Raw genomic sequence first — 16,401 nt, 5'->3', positions numbered from 1 at the left:
TCAGAGGGGATGGAGGACACCAGTGGAACAAGATCTTCTGAATCAACTAGGTAAGGCACATATGTGCTCACAGAGACTGAAGCAGCTATCATAAGCCCTATTCAGCTCTTCAGCTGCCAAACAAGAATTATTTTTAAAAAAAGTGATAAAGTTGTTCAAAAGATATTGGAGCTGCTATATTTAGTCATTAATCTATAAAATACAAACTATGCCTTTAAATGAAATGATTTCTCATCTTTAAAAAGAACTCCAAGAAGGTTTAGTTTGGGGCTTAGTTACTTCATGTATAATATGTCTGAAGAAATAATCATACACACAAAAATTGGCTCAAATATTCCATACTACATTTTGTTTGATAAGAAGTTGAAGAAGCTTCAATATCTAAGTATCTAAAAATTGCTTCGAATGATATATAGCATGTAAAATTTCATTTTTTTTAATTTTTATGTGCTATATGATTGAAACTAAAAGCAATATAATCTACTTTGGTGAATTTTACTGAAAATAATTTTCAAATATAAATCTGTTTAATTCATTATATAATCTATAACTATTTGCATACATTGTATTCTTTATCTAAATTTTAATGTGCTCAAAAATTAAAATTATTTTGTGTAACACTTAAAATTCTGTTGCATAAAATTGTTTGTATATTAACGTGAAAAGGCATCCTTATTCTTTGTGGCTAGAATAAGTGATTGCCCAGCACTCAACTCTCAATAGGACACCTGTATGTACCTCACAAATAAGGAGCAGGGGACATGACAGAAGAGGGAATGGGATTATTCAACTGTTTGAAATAATGAAAATTTGAAATTTTAAAGTGAGTGCATGAAGCTACAAAATTTCCCTGAACAGGATAGATATTCTAGTCTTTACCCACAGAAATGTACAACCAAAATGCATATTCTTTTGTATGTGGATGTTGTGTTTTAAGGCTTTAATAGGCACTTACAAACCCTACAAACAGAGTTAGATAGAGAACAAGGGACTGTGGGAGAAAAGAGACTCTCTGAAGGAATAGGAAATAGAATATCTACTTATGGAATTATTGGGGAGTGGGGAGAGTAGGAAAATTAAATAGAGAAGGAAGTGAGATAAGAGATGACATATGGAGTACAACTAACACTAAGGTTTACTTGAAAAGTCATGTTGAAACCTACCACTACTACTGTAGAAGCTTCTTAAAATATAGACTAACATGAAGAAGATCCAAATGGAGGCACAAAATAATGTGGGAGATGATGCCCCATAAAACATCTTTCACAACCATGTGAAACATCCTGTGACAAGACTGGACTAAATCTAGTTGAGTGTTTGGCCAAGAGGACTCTATGGAAGCTCACCGCACCAACCCCGTCTTAGTCACTGTTTTGTTACTGTGAAGAGACATAATTTCTCTATAAAGCAAAGCACTTAAGCCAATGCTTATTTACAGTTTCAGAGGCTTAGTCCATGATCATCATGGTCGTAAGCACTGGAACAATAGCTGAGAGCTTTACATCCTGGTACACAGGTAACAGGCAGAGAGAGATTAGGTTTGACCTGGGCATTTGAAACCTCAAAGCCCATTCCCAGTTGATACATTACTTCCAACAAGGCAAAACTTCCAAATCCTTTCCAAACATCAACTCCCTGGTGAGTGTGTGTGTGTGTGTGTATGTCTATGGGGCCATTCTTAATCAATTACACTTTCTATTACAAAGACTATTGGTTACCCACCACAAATCGATGATAACTTCTTATTGCTGAGGACAATGCTTACATATTGCATGGTATATGGGAGAATTTGAGCTCGTGCTTTACTGTTACTGAGTAGTGCTCACAGTACCGAAAGCTACTCCACATAGTACCAGAGGAAAGGTGAAAAACAAGACAGCTACAAGGCTGAGGTCTACATGGTGACATGCCTGCATGATATTTTGGCGCAATAGTGGTACAAACATTGTGAGGGTAAACCATTCATTATGTGATTGCATTTATGGAGCACTCCATCAGGAAGAGCTCATGCCTCACACAATTGAGGTGGCCAAGAAGAGACTACATAGGCCATGGATATAGGGAAAAATCAAATATTATTTTTCTGCTCAAGAAACATGGCAATAGAAACGATTCCTAACAACATTATGCTATACACAAAGATCTACGTCTTTTTCAGCCATTATCAGACAAGCTTCCTTGAGTAGGAGATGGGAACGAGTACAGAGGCCCACAACCAGACAATGTGTTGAAAATAAGAGACCTTGAAACACTCAGTCCTAAATGGGATATATTCATCAAATTCCACCTCTCAGGACTCAGAGATCAGTGAAGAGGAAGAGATAGAGTCTAAGAGTCAGAGAGGGATGGATGACCCCAAGGAAACATTGTCCTCTAGACATAAGAGGACTGATGCACATATGCACTCACAGAAAGCTGTATCATGTACAGTGCTTACAAATGGTTAAGTCAGTACAGCACCAGCACCAAGAGAGGGGAGTGCAGAAAAGTGTCCTTCACTAACAAAAAAGCTATCTCCAATTGATATCTGCATGCAATGGAAAAAGTAGTTCTCTCAAATTGAATCTCATTGGGTATATGGCTCCACACTTAAGGTCAGACCTCATGACTTGCAGTAGTTGGGCAATTTGAAACAATCCTTTCTGTTTGTCCTCTTGCTTTACTGGGATATTCCTTGTATATTACGGTTTTGTTATTTTGTATGCATTTTGATTTTTTATGCACATGTGTTTCTTGCAATTATTTTCTTTTTCTCTTTTTTGTTTTGTTTTGTTTGCATTTTTGTTCTGTAAAGAGAGAGGAAAAATAAGCATGAATGAGTGGGTGGGAAAAATGTGTGAGTGGTTGGGGAAAGAGAACAATAACCAGAATATATTATATGAAATATGTAGTGTTCAGCAAAAATAAAAATTAAAAAGAAAATAAGTAGAAGAGGGGGCATATAAAATGTTAAGAGCTAGAGTACAGGGAAGAGTGCTGTGAAGTGTTATTTCCTGGACATCAGAGGGTCTTTGCATGCTTTGCATGAATGGGTTCACAGTAGCTGTTATTTAGCTTAAGACCTGTACAAGATCAAGTCAGTCAACAGTGTCATGTGGATGCAGGAGGAACTTAGGAAACTTTACTGTTTGCTGAAGAGCCATTTATTATAATGGGGAAAGAGAAAGTAAATTTTTGTAAAGCTGTGGCCAACATTCAGTTGCCCAGGCTCCAGAAAATGTATCTACAACTAGAAACATGATCAGCACCAGTTGGATATTTTGGGTTAATGGAAGAGATAAAGAAATTCATGATTGTAGAAAGAATGTATTTTGGATATGTCTGTGAGTAGAGTAGATTTGGCACACATATGATCAAGATACATTGTATACATACATGAAATTTTCAATGAATACATTAAAATATTTAAAATGTTTTTTGTGTCTGCACAAACATTTAATTTATTAACAATATCTGTTGTGTGTAGAAAAATGTAAATATGTGGGGCTAAAGATGTTGCTAAGACTACCTGTCATTGCAGGGGACTATGCTTTATGTCCAGCATTGAAAAAATACACTCTCATAGTTTATCACATAGAAATAATGTGTCCTGAGCATATGGGCAGCCAAGAAGTAGAAATATAAGTTATCCAGGTTTCATTATCTTTAGAGAGAAATGTGTTTTTCCTAAATGTTAAAGGAATTTATGGCATTGATTTCTCTGTAAAGGATGCCTGCAATATCCTTAGAAGCAATTACACAAAGAATAAAAATTGGTTTTATGTGGTCATTTCTTCTATCAATTGCCAATAGCGTTTGTGAGTATACAATTGTTTTGTTTCTGTGCAAGCTTGCTCCTCGATGTTAAAGGGATACATGTGGTCACTTATGTTTCATGATACATAAGAGGGAATTGAGGATTAGAGCCATACAAAGATGAATTCTCGCAGTGTCTTTTGGATACCTGTCCAACATCAGTGTGTAATTGCCTCTCTTGTTAGATGTCTGGCAAGCACTTGCCATCTTTTGCTTTTACCCAGAAACGCACACACACGCACATGCACACACACATGCACACACATATTCACACACACACACACACACACACACACTCACACACACATACACACATACACACATGCACGCATACACACACTTTGTGTTTTCAAAAGATGTATATGGCAAAGTAGTTTGTAGAAATGTGAAGTTGCAATAGCGTTCTAAGTGAAAGTTTCTCCATCTTAATAAAGAAGGCAATTGAGACAGAGACCAGAGATGTCAAATTTTTGAAGGCTATAACTACTATACTTAGCATTCTGTTTCCTACGCTCCTACAGAACTTTAGGAAGTCTCTTATAAAACACTAATCCTCAGGACTAAGATGAATTTTAAATCATGTCCCCACAGAAATAGATGAAAGACTTCAAGCAAACTTATACCTTTAGCCTTCTGGTCTCCATCTAAACCCAGAGCTGGAACTGTCACAGAACACTTGGACCCTAAACCTGCTGGCAGACAGCTGCTCTGTCAGGAGTGTCTTCATTCCTAAGCCCACCAGTGGGACTCAAATTTCTTTCCACTGACAGTCCAAGGAGATACCTGCCAGAAACACAGGATGTTGGGGCCACAGGGTGGCCTGCTTCCATTCCCTATCAGCACCCAGAGATAAGGCTATCCCAGCCCTCCAGACCTAAAGCCTGTTCTGGGAGAACTGGTCACCCAGGATGGTCTTAATTCTAAGATCACAGGCTCACAGACACAGAGGCCCATAGAAGGGATAAGCTCCACTCAGAGAAAGGAAGACCAATTAACATCATAGATAACCAGATGGCAAGAGGGAAACACAAGAAGCCAAGCGACAGAAACCAAGATGAATTGGCCTCGTCAGAACCCAGTTCACCAACCACAGTAAATACTGGATATCCCAACACATCAGAAAAGAAAGATTTAGCTTTAAAATCACATCTCATGGTGATGATACAGGACTTTAAGAAGGAAATAAATAACTCCCTTAAAAAAGTACAGGAGAACATGGGTAAAAAGGCTTATATCCCTTTAAGAAACAACCTTAAAGAATTATAGGAAAACACAAACAAACAGGTGAAGAATTGAACAAAACACCCAGGATCTAAAAATGGAAAAAGAAACCACAAAGGGAGACAACCCTGGAGATAGAAAACCTAGGAAAGAGATCAGGAGTTATAGACACAAACATCACCGATAGAATAAAAGAGATTAAAGAGAAAAATCTCAGAGGCAGATGATATCATAGAAAATATTGACACAACAGTCACAGAAAATGCAAAAAGCAAAAAGCTGCTAACCCAAAACATCCAGGAAATCCAGGACAGAATGAGAAGACCAAACTTAAGGATAATAGCTACAGAAGAGAATGAAGATTCCCAACAAATTGCCAGTAAATAGTTTCAACAAAATTATAGGAGAAAACTTCCTAAAACAAAGAGATTCCCATGAACATATAAGAAGCCTACAGAAGTCCAAACATATTGTACCAGATAAGAAATTCCTCCCATCTCATAATAGTCAGAACACAAAAAAACAAAAAACAAAGAATATTAAAAGGAATAAGGGAAAAAGTCAAAGAACATATGAAGGCAAGCCTATCAGAATTTCACCAGACTTCTCAACAGAGACTATGAGTGCTAGAAGACCCTGGGAAGATGACGTGTAAAACCTAAAAGAACACAAATGCCAGTCCAGGCTACTATATCCAGCAAAACTCTCAATTAACATAGATGGAGAAACCAAGATATTCCATGACAAACCAAATTTCCACAATATCTTTCCACAAATCCAGCCCTACAAAGGATAATAGATGGAAAACTCCAAAAGAAAAAGGGACACTACACCAAGAAAAAGAAAGAAATGTATCTTCTATCAACAAATCCCAAAGAAGATAGTCACATAAACATAATTCCACCTCTAACAACAAAAAGAACAGTAAACAATAATCACTATTTCTGAATATGTCTTAATATCAATGGATTCAATTCTCTAATAAATAGACATAAACTAACGGACTTCATATGTAAAAAGGACCCAGCACTTTGCTGCATATGGGAAATGCACCTCAGTGACAAATATAGACACTACCTAAATGTAAAAGGTTGGGAAAATGTTTTCAACGCAAATGGTCCCAAGAAACAAGCTGGAGTAGCCATTCTAATATCGCATAAAATTGAGTTTCAAGTAAAAGTTTTCAAAAAATATAAGAAAGGACATTTTATACTCTTCAAAGGAAAAAAATCTACCAAGATGAAATCTCAATTCTGAATTCCAAATACAAGTTTACCCACATTCATAAGAGAAGCTCAAAGCATGCACTTCACCACACACAGTAATAGTAGGAGACTTTAACACATCACTATCATCAATGGACAGATGAGAGAAACAGAAAATAAACTTAGACACACTGATAGTAATATAAGTTATGAACCCAATGGATTTATACATCTATAGAACATTTTATCCTAAAACAAAAAAAAAATACATCCTTCTCACGACCTCATGATAGCTTCTCCAAAATTGACCATATACTAGGTGACAATAGAGGTCTCAGTCGATAGAAGGAGACTTACATAATCCCATGCATCATATCAGATCGCCAGGGGCTAAGGCTTGTATTCAATAACAACACAAACAACAGAAAGTCCAAATATACATGGAAGCTGAACAATGCTCTACTCAATGACAACTTGGTCAAGAAAGAAACAAAGAAAGAAATTAAAGACTTCAGAATTTAATGAAAATGAAGGTACAACATATGCACACTCATGGGATACAATGAAAGTAATGCTAAGAGGAAAACACAAAGCTCTGAGTGCCTCCAAGAAGAAACTGGAAAAAACAAACACTTGACAGCACACCTGAAAGCTCTGGAACAAAAAGAAGCAAATACGCCCAAGAGGAGTAGACTGCAGGAAATAATCAAACTCAGGACTGATATCAACCAAGTAGAAACAAAAAGTACTATACAAAGAGTCAACAAATTCAGGAGCTGGTTCTCTGAGTAAAAAACAAGATAGATGAATGCTTAGCCAGACTAACAAGAGGAAACAGAAACAGTATCCAAAGTAACAAAATCAGAAATAAAAGGGAGATATAACAACAGAAACCGAGGAAATTCAAAAAATTATCAGATCCTAGTATAAAACCCTATACTCAATATAACTGGAACATCTGGAGAAAATGGAAAATTATTTTAGAGAGATGCCTGGTACCAAAGTTAAATCATGATCAAATAAATCATCTAAACAGTATCATAACTCCTAAAGAAATAGAAGCAGTCATTAAAAGTCTCCCAAAGAAAAAGCCCCAGACCAGATGGGATTAGGGCAGAATTATATCAGATGTTCAAAGAAGACATAATACCAATAATCTACAAACTATTCCACAAAATAGAAACAGAAGGAACACTAGCTGATTCGTTTATTTGAAGTCACAATTATGCTTAGTCATAAACCACACAAAGATCCTACAAAAAAAGAGAACTGTGGACCAATTTCCCTCATACATATCAATGCAAAGGTACTCAATAAAATTCTCACAAATGGAATCCAAGAGTACATCAAAATGATCATTTACCATGATCCAGTAGGCTTCATTCCAGTGATACAAGAATGGTTCAATACACAGAAATCCATCAACGTAATCTACTATATAAACTAACTCAAGGAAAATAAACCATGTAATTATCTCATTAGATGGTGACAAAGCATTTGAAAAAATTCAACACCCCTTCATGATAAAAGCCCTGGAAAGTTCAAGAATTCAAGGCCCATACCTAAACATAGTAAAAGCAATATACAGCAAACCAGTAGCCTACATCAAACTAAATGGAGAGAATCTTGAAGCAATCCCACTAAAATCAGAAACTAGACAAGGCTGCCCACTCTCTCCCTACCAATTCAATATAATACTCCAAGTCCTAGCCACAGCAATCAAAAAACAAAAGGAAGTCAAAGTGATATAGTTTGGAAAGGAAGAAATCAAAATATCATCATTTGTAGAAGGTAAGATAGTATATTTAAATGACACCAAAAATTCTACCACAGCACTCCTACAGCTGATAAACATTTTTGGCAAAGTGGCTGGATATAACATTAACTCAAACAAATAAGTACCCTTTCTCTACTCAAAGGACAAACATGCTGAGAAAGAAATTAAGGAAATGACACCTAACCCAATAGCCACAAATAATATAAAATACATTAGTGTGACTCTAACCATGCAAATGAAAGTTCTGTATGACCAGAACTTCAAGTCTCTGAAGAAAGAAATTGAACAAGATCTTAGAAGATGGAAAGATCTCCCATACTCATGGATTGGCAGGATTAATATAGCAAATATGGCCATTTTAGTGAAAGCAATATACAAATTCAATGCAAGCCCCATCAAAATTCCAACTCAATTCTTCATAGAATTAGAAAGAGCAATTTGCAAATTCATTTGGAATACCAAAAAAATCCAGGATAGCAAAAACTATCTTTAACAATAAAAGAACTGGGGGAATCACCATCCCTGAACTCAAGCTACATTATGGAGAAACCGTGATTAAAACTTCATGGTATTGGTACAGAGACAGGGAGGTAAATCAATGGAATAGAATTGAAGGCACAAAGATTATCCAACACACCAATGGTCATTTGATGGTTGACAAAAGAACTAAAACTATCCAATGGGGGAAAAAGATAGCATTTTCAACAAATGGTGCTGGTTCAACTGAATGTGAGGTAGAAGAGTGCAAATTCCTCCATTCTTACCACCGTGTACAAAGCTCAAATCCAAGTGGTTCAGAGACCTGCACATAAAACCAGGTACACTGAAACTAAATGAAAAGAAAGCGGGGAAGAGCCTTGAACACAGAGGAAATTTTTCTGAACAGAATACCAATGGCTTATGCTCTAAGATCAAGAATTGACAAATGGGATCTCATAAATTTGCAAAGCTTCTGTAAGGCAAAGGACACTGTCAATTGGACAATATTGCCACCAACAGATTGAGAAAAGATCTTTACCAATCTTACATCCGATAGAGGGCTAATATCTAATATATACAAAGAATTAAGAAGTTAGACTTCAGAGAATCAAATAATCCAATAAAAATGTGGTATAGAGTTAAGCAAATAATTCTCAATTGAGGAATAACAAATGGTTGAGAAGCACCTAAAGAAATGTTCAACATCCTTAGAAATCAGGGGAATGCAAATCAATACAACCATGAGATTCTACCTCACACTAGTCAGAACAGCTAAGATCAAAAACTCAGGTGACAGTAGATGCTGGCAAGGATGTCAAGAAAGAGTAGCACTCCTCCATTGTTGGTGGTATTGCTATCTGGTACCACCACTCTGGAAATCAGTCTGGAGATTCCTCAGAAAACTGGACATAGTACTACCTGAGGACACAGCTATACCGCTCCTGGGCATACACCTAAAAGATGATCCAACATATAACAAGGACACATGTGCCACTATGTTTATAGCAGCCTTATATATAATAATCATAAACTGGAACGCTCCCAGATGTCCTTCAACAGAGGAATGGATACAGAAAATGTGCTGCATTTACACAATGAATTTACTCATCTATTAAAAACAATGACTTCATGATTCATAGGCAAATGGATTGAACTAGAAAATACCATCTTGAGTGAAGTAACCCACAAGAGAGCACATATGGTATGCACTCACTAATAAGTGCATATTAGCCCAAAAGTATAGATTACCCAAGATACAATCACCAGACCACGTGAAGCTCAAGAAGAAGGACAACCAAAGTACAGATGCTTCAGTCCTTCTTAAAAAGCAGAACAAGAATATTCATAAGAGGGGATATGGAGGCAAAGTTTGGAGCTGAGACTGAAGGAATGGCCATTCAGAGCCTGCTTCACCTGGGGATCCAGCCCGTATACACACAGTCACCAAATCCAGACAATATATTGGATGCCAAGGGGTGCATGTTGGTAGGAGCCTGATATAGCTGTTTCCTGAGAGGCTGTACCAGAGCATGACAAATGCACAGATGGGTGCTGGCAGCCAATAATTGAACTGAAAATGGGGTCCCAGTTGGAGGCGTTAGAGAAATGATTGAAGGAGCTGAAGGGGTTTTGAACCATGTAAGAACAACAATATCAACCAACCAGACCCCTCCAGAGCTCTTAGTGACTAATCTACTAACTAATGAGTAGACATGGAGTGACCCGTGACTCCAGCTACATATGTAGCATTGTCCAACATCAATAGGAGGAAAATCCCTTGGTCCTATGAATTCTTGTTTCCCCAATGTAGTGGAATGCCAGGGTGAGGTGGGATTGGGTGGGTGGGAGTGAGAGCATTCTCATAGAAGCATGGGAGGGGATATTAGAGGGGGGGGGAAGATGATAACATCTGAAACACAGATACATAAAATATCCAAGAAAAATAAAATTAAAAAATAAATAAAGACTACACGCTCATTTGTATATCTATCTTTTTTTTCATACCAAGACCAGGAGAGGAACATTATCTAAATGCACATTAAATTATCATCAAAAAAAGGGATGTTGGTTTTGCTTATTTAAAACATTCTAATTGTAGCTCAAAATGTATCACAATCTTATTGTTAGCATTAATATTTTTCTTTTTGTTCTATATTTATACAAAATGGGTGTATAGGTATTTCTGTATCTATTTATATACATAAACTCCATGTAAAAATATAATAAATATAATAATGTTGACTTGTTAAGTCAATGATTATTATTTTACTCAAAGTGATAAGATATTAATAGAACAATAATAAGTTAAATATTACAAATAAATAAATAAACACCAAATTATGAAATAAAATAATCAACTAGAAATCTATAGTGTACTCCCAAGCACCCCATTAGGCCACTCAACAGAAGGGGATGACACTGAATGAAGCAAGGATTGGCCTAATGAATCCTGATGACAAAAGTGTTTGCTCTTTAGAGAACGGAGTAGGAAGCCAGGAATGGAACGGTGCTGAATCTCAATTGTGGATCCATAATCCAGAGTAATTAGTGATACCCAGTCATCTAGGCATATGCAAGTGTGCAAAAGAAAAAGGGACTCTATCTTGCTCACACACAGACTACAGTAGATATGTAGGTTAGAAGGTGACTCCTATCCATGCGATAATTCAGATACATAACTCCTTTTCATCATCCTTCAGGATCAGGATTCTGCCCATGGGCATCTTAGAAAAGGAAAGAACAATATTTAAGGGCAAGTGGCATGCATGACTTCTACACTGGAATCATTACAAATACACATGAGTGCAAAACAAGATGGTGATTCAGAGTCCTGTGTTATCAGGAAAGGCTTGGTGGTGAAGTTTGGCCCAGGTTCTTCCTCTCAGCCCAGTCTGAGAAATGAGATTCAGACTCAACAAATATTTACAAATACCTTGACCATATAGCTAGACTCTTCTATGATTAGATATAACTTAAAATATCCCGTGTTTTTCTAACCTACATTCTGCACATGGCTGGTTACCTGTGTCTGGTTTCCATGTGACAACTCTTCACATCTTCCTGGTGCATCACCCTGCCTCCTTCTTTTCCAGAATTCTTTTTCCTCCTGATGTCATATATTCTCTATCTTGCCTAAGTCATAGGCCATAGGCTTTTTAATTGATAGCCGATGCACCCATACAACACAGATGTTCTCTCTATAGACTGGAGTGCAATTACTGTGCAGGGGATTTAAATACAGGCTTATAAGTCATAAAAAAGACATCCAGAAAGCTAACGATGAGGGAAAACAGTAAATAAAACTTATCTTGGTCTCATTCAGTTTCAGAATAAGTGCTTTGTTTTGGTTTTTGAAAGTGCTAATTTTGGGCATTGGCTCCTCTTCATGTAGATGATCATCAAGCAGTCTTTACCGTGGGAAAGTATAAGGAAACAATCGCACGTATCGAGCTCGATAAAATGTGGCTTTTGCACAGGTAGATGGGTCCACTGTGGATGCATGCTCATATCCATTTCTTACTTTAGGAAATTTGAGACCTTTATAAAAACGCCCCAGCTCTCCCACCTTTGCCTCACACAGTTCTATCTCAGTTTTCAGGCAAATTCAGTCTGCTATCCACAGAAATTTATCACAGCCGTTAACATAAAACCATCTTCCTAGGTAATTTGTCCAGCCATGGCTCTGGGTGATGCTTTATTTTCCTCTGAGTGATTATCTGTCTGGACAATATATCTTGAACAAACCCATAAAGGTCCTGAACATGGTTTTTGTTTTGCTGGTTTCCTATCTTGTGTGAAATGTGTTCCAGGAATCTCCTTAAGACAGGCCTGTTCTCTAAGAGCCAACCTTTACAAAGCCGTGGCTGCTTCTGTGATCTGTAACTGAGGCTTCTCAGTTTCGTTTCCTCAGTTTACAACCAGCACTGGCTAAGCTATGTTCCTTTTTCTTTTTTCTTTTCTTTTCATTCTTTTCTTTTCTTCCCTTTTCTTTCTTCCCTTCCCTTTTCTTTCTTTCCTTCCCTTTCTCTCTTTCTCTTCCTTCTTTCCTTCCTTCCTTCCTTCCTTTCTTTCTTTCTTTCTTTCTTTCTTTCTTTCTTTCTTTCTTTCTTTCTTTCTTTCTTTCTTTCTTCTTTTTTAGTTCCTTGAGCTTCCCTTCCTTGTGACTCCTGCTCTGTCCTACTAAGGTATGTGTGGCTGCAGGAAATAGATCTATTTCAGCTTAAATTCAGTCAAATGTGACTGAGATTTCTGTCGTGGGAATGTTTACTGTATCCCAACCTCCCCCTAAAGCCTCCAGTCCTCCATTGATCCTGCTGTGAGTTACAAGATTCATATACTCAGCTTGCCTACCACATCCATGTAGCTTCTTAGTATTTTATCTCGATTTCTTATTAGTTATCTTTCTGCTTCCAGATTAATAAACTGTGTTCAGTCCTAGAAATATAATCATAAGACTTGGCAGCACAGTAATATCAGCTAAAATATGTAACATTTTTCTGAAGGATTGGAAAATCCTTCATGATTTAATGAAATAAAAGAAGATAATTCTTTACAAGGTGGTGAAGAAATCAGAAAGCATGAAAAATCATAATTATAATGTATACCATAACATGACAAAATTTAATGTAAAATTAACAATGATCATACAGATATCATACGTCTAGATATATTTTGAAAACCTTGATCAAGTACCTTATATTTTTATAAACCTTTGTATCTGATGCTATTTCACCTACTATTTTACAAAACCAATAAAAATACATAGGAACAAATAATTAAGGGGTCAAAATTTAAATAATTTTCAACTTCTCAAAAAATTCTAAGTTAATAAAAACGTGTCATTGTATTAATGTTGGCTCTGACACCAGGTCTTTAGTCTTGTTCATACTCACCTAATTAGGCGTTCACAAATAACCATTCTTCTTCCCTTTGCTCTTCCTCTGGTCATCTGAGTTTATGGAGCTATTAGTGTGCCCAGATAAGATTCCCTGGCTGAGAATGTCCACAGGATGAATGAGATGCTAACAGTCTGTGACAGTGAGTCCAATTGGCAAAGAGACAGACAGATACTTTAGATTAGAATGCCCTTGCCGGGACAGCTGTGAAGATTGCATATGACACTCTGGAATTGTGTGTGCTGTTCACAGTGGAGACAACCTCTTCTCATTATACTGTAAAGCCAGAGGACGCTCCAACAAAATGTAGACTAGAAGCATTTCATTTAGAATTTCATATATAGGCATTGTATTATGGAAATGTGTCAAAATCTTTTTAAACAGTGTGTGTGTGTGTGCGCTCGCATGTGCATGCAAATGAGGAAAACATCAAATGACTGCAATATTTAGAGACTAGGTTGAGATACTTATAGTGCCAAAGAAGTAAGTATATTCATGGAAAAAAAAGCACCCTTGCAAAGTATTAATATAGTTCAGAGACAATGTGACAAAGATGAGTTCCAGGAAGAAATAAACTTCAAAATAAACTAACATGAAGTGACTATTAGACTTTTACATCAATTTTATAAGATAATTTGATATTAATAAAAATGTAATGAATAAGCCATTCTAACCTGCCATCTGCCTAGGAAAAAAAGTATTAGAAATTTCCCGGTCTCATATTTGAGGGCAACAATCTCTTTTCAATATAGATTGGACATAACCATTACTAGAACATTGGTTGCTCTATAAGGCTTCACATTAGAAATACATGCTTCAAAATACTGGTGAGTTTGGTGAATAAATGTGCACAAATAGAGAGAAGCTTTGGAAACAGCGAAGTTCAAGTGCTTTTAGATGGTGTCAGATAATTCATTCCTCGCTCCTTGACGTCATTTGAATGCTGAGGATGCACTTGTCATGGTGATGACATTACCACACAGAATGGGTATCTTTGATCGCTTTGTTATGTCAGACATCTACTAGGTTTTGTAGTGATGAATCCATTAATCATGGACCGTTTTATTCATAATTAGCAGAGCCGCACTGCTCTGAGCTATGATGTAAACATGTCCTATCGAAGACTAAACTAACCTTTCGCTGCTATTAACAAGAAGCGATGCGCTACGCAATGATTAAATCCTTGAGCCAACACTTCACATTGCAAGCTGTTTAGATTTCAAGATGTCTAATCTATAAATGCAAACAAAGAAGTTCATCTTCTTACTCTGCTGACATAACAAAACCCTCTAATGAAAGCTGTGATTTCCTGCTGTTCCGCGTTTAGCAATAAGGAAATACTGCCGAGCCCATTGTACCTGATGAAAATGTAGATACACAAGATCATAAATTTCCACTAGTGATAGCAGACTTAGAAAACTGACTCCTGATAGTTTACTTCTAGATTCTCATCCAGTTTTCCTAGTTATGTCACATGGCACTCAAAGCTCATGCCAAATAGCATTTTAATTTCTGTGACCTGATAACTAGCCGAAAAGAAATACAAAACTCCATTCAACTCTATAAATATGACCTGGTAAAATTTTTGCACAGCTACTTTCTGCAGGCGATAGCTATGCACCAGTGTTCACCCAAAGAAATTCTAGTTCATAACCCTTAGGGCTTTATACAGCAAATGTCACATTTTCCATGTGCAGATAAATTCATAAATCAATGTGTGCAGCTCATATTGCCTGGATCTGTATAGCAAAATTTAATCAGCTAAACACATACAAATTTTGCCACACTTCACCCACTGCTATGGTGAGATCAGAAGGCAGCAGATGTAGCTGGATGACAAAGAAGACTTGCAATTAATGTCAGGCAGATTCTGGGTAAAATATATTATGAGAATGTGACTAACTCCTATGATGAGTAAATCTTGTTTCCACAATGCAAAATAGAAGGAGAAAATAGTTTTTGCAATTTACAAGAGTAAAATCATAAGTAGATGTTTTCTTGCATTCAGGCAAAGCCATGTTGCTTGGAGAACATCACAAAAGGTAGGTATTTAGACTATAAGAATGAAGAGAGAGGGGAGAAAACAGGATAGGGTATCATATTTACTGTATGGTTTTCAAAAAAGGGTATCTCATTGTATTTTGAATAGGAAAAATAGGTAAAACCAGCTATGATTTCTTGCAATACAGTTTAAAAGGGAGGTAAGCACTTGAAAATTTATAATTGGCAGGGTATAGAGGTCATCTACTTCTGGATAAGGTTTTGCATAAATCGTGCTAGAATAAACACTCTGTCACCAGTGAGACTGAAAGAGAAGAGATGTCACTGGTAGATTGAAGCTAGGACAAGTCGTGAAAAGCCTTAATATCAAGTCCAGTTTGTGTTCTTTTACATTCTAAAGCCACCAGGTGGTATGAAGAATCAAACTAGATTTTACAGAAGGCTACATGATAGTGACTGGTTATTAAAGAAAAAAAAAAACCCAGCACTGTTTTAAGTATTTTTCTAGGTCACTCTGCTCCAAGTAGCTCTGGAGACAAGTAGCTCCAAGGTCATGTTTGGCAAATGATACAAGAAGTACTTTACGTCAATCACTAAATCAATTTAAAAAATCGGTATCTGATAATTGGCCTTTTCTACCTATAGTACCTATAATATTGGCTGGGGGTATCCTTAATTTTAAAAGTCCTAGCTTTGTAGGAAAATCAGACATAATGGTGTACATGATTGAGATACTGGAGGAACAAGGCTAGTCTCATAGAAGGTCTTCCAATATCTGATGCTATTTCCCACATCGTTAGATTACACAGGTGCAGAGACAAAGATGCTAGGGTTAGGACCTGACCATTCACAGTTGAAACTGACCATAGTAATATACTTAAGAGCAGTTTTCTCAATCGTACGGTCAGTACACTTCAAGTTCAACAAATGAATGATTATACCAAGATAGATAGCAGATTCTACCTGGAAGGTGTCATAGCGCCATAGTAGTGAGCCTGTGTAAATGATTCTATCCATTTTGGGAATT

This window comes from Rattus norvegicus, chromosome 20 (assembly GCF_021556685.1).
Source record: "Rattus norvegicus strain SHRSP/BbbUtx chromosome 20, alternate assembly SHRSP_T2T, whole genome shotgun sequence".
Taxonomy (NCBI): domain Eukaryota; kingdom Metazoa; phylum Chordata; class Mammalia; order Rodentia; family Muridae; genus Rattus; species Rattus norvegicus.
Note: the sequence above shows the minus strand (reverse complement) of the source record.